Raw genomic sequence first — 3668 nt, forward strand, 5'->3', positions numbered from 1 at the left:
CTTTATTTTGGGAAACATGTTTACAAAGTGTGTTGATTGCTACGGAAGCATATTGCATTCACTTGGATAAAAAAAAAAAACTCCTGTTTTTCTGAGTAATTTTTTTGAGGGCTTTGTTTTTCTGACTATTTTTTTCTGTTTTTCTGACAATTTTTTTTCCCACCTGTTTTTCGGACTGTTTTTTTTTTCTGTTTTTCGGACTAATTTTTTTTCTGAGTTATCGGGACACATCGAACTCACGCGAGAACCTGCGAACTGCAAGTGACTCTTTGCGGACTCACTCATGGCGGACTACTGCTCGCACACCTTCAACCTGCCCATACGCGTTTACATTACCGCTTCAATTAAGGTAAGTCACATAATGAGTAACACACATTGTATAGTGCTCTAAATACTTTAGTTTTAGACTGCATACTATTCTAATGTAAGCCAATATTTACTATATGGTTTTATGTAGCAAGTAAGTAATTGACGAAGTCGAACGTCTCCTCGACATGATTTCAGTAAGGTAACAGTTACTATATGTTTAGCTGATGCTGTTCATTGCTCGTCCTTGACTTGACAACGTGCTTTTCATCATCACGTTAGTATACAATAACATTACGCTTCCGTAAGTAGAACGAGACATTCGTTGTAACGTTAGTTTATATACCAAGTATACACTAACACTACAGAGGCATAGTACCAGTGTTAATTGTTTAACATGGGGCACGTAAGCATGTAAACAACACAGAACGTTGCCAGTAGACTATTGAAATACTGTTAACAACAACAACAAAACTGATAAAAGCCCACATTGAGCTGCTGAGTTTATTCTTTTGCACTATTAGAGTGCCGTTATGTTATTATTTTTGAATAACCAGTCAAGGCTTTCATTACACAAGGACACAACACAAATCAGTTTTGGTGGTGATTTGAGTAAGCACATTAAAGTAAGCACATTTGATGACAGGTTGAGTTTCAAATGATTACACATATCGATGATGCCCTTTTCCTACATTTTTTCAATGCCAGCATTGCAATGGCTACATCCTCAACCCCTGGCCTCCCACAAGATGATGATGGTCTGTGGGAATTTCTACGCAACAGAGGTGTTCATGAGGAGAGTATTCAGAAAATTAAACAAGATCATGTAAGTCACAGGAAATTTGTTCCTGCTGGTATCTATTAATTTTTAGATTATTTTCTCAACTATATTTTACATTCAAATTAATTTATGATTATACTTTTACCAATACATTTTAGACCAGGGGTGTCAAACATTCAGCCCGCAGGCCAAAACTTGACCGCTGGGGGGCTACAATTGGGCCCGCAGCGTGAATTTTAAAATGAAAAAATACAGACGACATTGTGGTGGTGGGGACTAAGTATAATATTGAGAATTATTATGCTCATCTAAAAAAGGAGTTGTAATAATTCCTAGCTCTTCAGTAGTTGATTTATCTTAAAACTGAAATACTATACTGTATTTTTCAGTTCCAAATACCTGTGTCTTATAGTTGCAAAATCTTTTTTTTTAAACTTGCAAAAAAAAGGTGAACCTCTGCAAACGGTTGTAGACTTGACTCTTTATCTGGAGTGAACAAGATGTTTCACATGGAGGGTCATCAGGTTCTCTAAGATATGGTCTGAGCATTCTCTATTAGAAACTTAGCTGTAAACTTAAATGTCTGATGTTATATTAGCGCACTCACATTATTGCCAGCTTCCAAATCTGTTTTTATTGTCTTACACTGTCCACTGTGTTATCATCTGCATTAGGCATTTGTAATTTGTTGTCCGAGAATTAAACACAGAAGTAAATATTCTTGGAGATAATAGTTTGTTTCATCATGTCTTATGTTTTCTTTTCTTTTTCTTTTTTTTAAATATAGATTGACAGCTCGATAATTGGAGAAAAAGATGATGCTGCTTTGGCCTCTTACATTCCAGCCTATGGTGATAGGATTGCTACAAGGCGTTTCTCAGTGGAAAAACAGTGATGAGGTGGAGTTCATACAAAGAGACTTTCCTTATTCCAAAAACTTAGTAAGAAAATGGGCATCAACTTACAGTAGCTATCCTGAGCTTCGAGCTGAAATGGAGGCAATATTGTCCAGCAACACTCATGCAATGGACATAGCATAAGAGTAAGTGACTGATGTTCACATACACATTTTTCTGTTCCCCATTCAGCCAGCCATGATTGTTTAGACTGTGAATGTGGGCCATAGCATATAAGGAGAAGATTTTGTTAGCTTAGGGTCTGTGTAAGTAATGCAAGAAACAATAACACACAAGCACAGATTGATTGAAAATTTTCTTTCTACCCTTTCAACAATTCACTTTTGTTATCAGTCTAGGATGGATGGGAATGTTTGTACGTTGATCTGATCTGTTTATATGTTTGAGAGACGACATGATAAGCAAATACTAATAGTCACCAAATTTTGTTACGTCTAATTGTTTTGCTGCAGATTACACAGACAGCCAATTCACGAGAACCCCCCCCCCCCCCACCAAAAAAAAAAGAAAAAAAATCAAGAATGTATCATTCCTTAGTGCTATAATAAACAAAAACTAAGTATCAAAAAAGGAAAAAGGTTTCACTGCTCGGTATCAGCAGATATTGTGGAAGAGCTACATTTGACATTAAGCATCCACACCGTTATAGACACAATGTATGAGAAACCTTTATGTATAAATGATGAACACAATGCACCCAAGATTCCCCATGTTTTTTCATGCATACGTTGGACGTTTGCTTTTCTGGAATAGAAAGAAGGTATACGAGGCACACCGTGGAGATGTCCATGTGGAGCAAATTCACAGTAATTTACTGTTTTAATACCCTTTACAGTTAAATTCATGGTCCGTAAGGTCTACCATTTTTGGAGGGTTACATGATCCTGTCATGTGATCCTGGAGAGCAGGTTGTATTCATGAAATCTGCGCTCGTATGTAAGCACGTAAGAACATGTAAAGCTCGATGGCTTCCTCTGGAGAGGTGGGTGGATGAAGACTGTTTTCTGCCATGGCGAGACAACAAATGTCAAACACTGTATCATCACAGGGGTACGGTCCTCTCTGAAGGCATTCTCCTCTGCAGATCTCTATCTTTTCTCGAGATACCTCTTTCAAGTACTCTCTGGCTCCAAAAAGTTGGGGTTTCGTGTACATCATCACTGGGCGCCCACCTGGAGATGCAGCATTTCTGCATGGGCGAATTCTGTGAGTGTTCCAGAGGTGAACAACTTCCTGCAGTTGTCGCTAAAGAAAAATAGTGATAAAATCCGTTTGCACATTTTATATACCAACTGCAGTACATATGTTGCACTTAACTAGCCAATGTGTAGTACAAATCAACTCCAATTTAAACATCTGCGCAATAGTGGTCTTAACTGTATTAATTAAAACATCAAGATACCGACATAAACATTTGATTCCATTTTACAATTTCCATTGAAGTAATTCTCATGTATTATGCTGACAATACTGTCTGATTAATGTTTTGAATATAGCCTACAAAGAGTGAGCTCTTGACACTCATTTCTAAGTAATTAGTACCACACCAAAACTAACCCACAGGGCGCTATTCTACTCCTTTTTGTGAAGTACAATATGGAAGTAGATAGACAATTGGCAGGAGGGGGGTTGCAGTTCTCACCTCTATCATTTCAAGACATGTG

The 3668-nt window shown here is 37.5% G+C and overlaps 1 long non-coding RNA gene across 1 annotated transcript; it reads left to right on the top strand.

Moving 5' to 3' along the window:
* Positions 1-222: 222 nt before the first annotated feature.
* Positions 223-1896, top strand: LOC133398699 (uncharacterized). The gene is made up of 3 exons (XR_009767982.1): positions 223-349; positions 1015-1132; positions 1875-1896. It is a non-coding gene; the product is annotated as an uncharacterized LOC133398699 (long non-coding RNA).
* Positions 1897-3668: the final 1772 nt, after the last annotated feature.

This window comes from Phycodurus eques, unplaced genomic scaffold, assembly GCF_024500275.1.
Source record: "Phycodurus eques isolate BA_2022a unplaced genomic scaffold, UOR_Pequ_1.1 contig_284, whole genome shotgun sequence".
Lineage (NCBI taxonomy): Eukaryota > Metazoa > Chordata > Actinopteri > Syngnathiformes > Syngnathidae > Phycodurus > Phycodurus eques.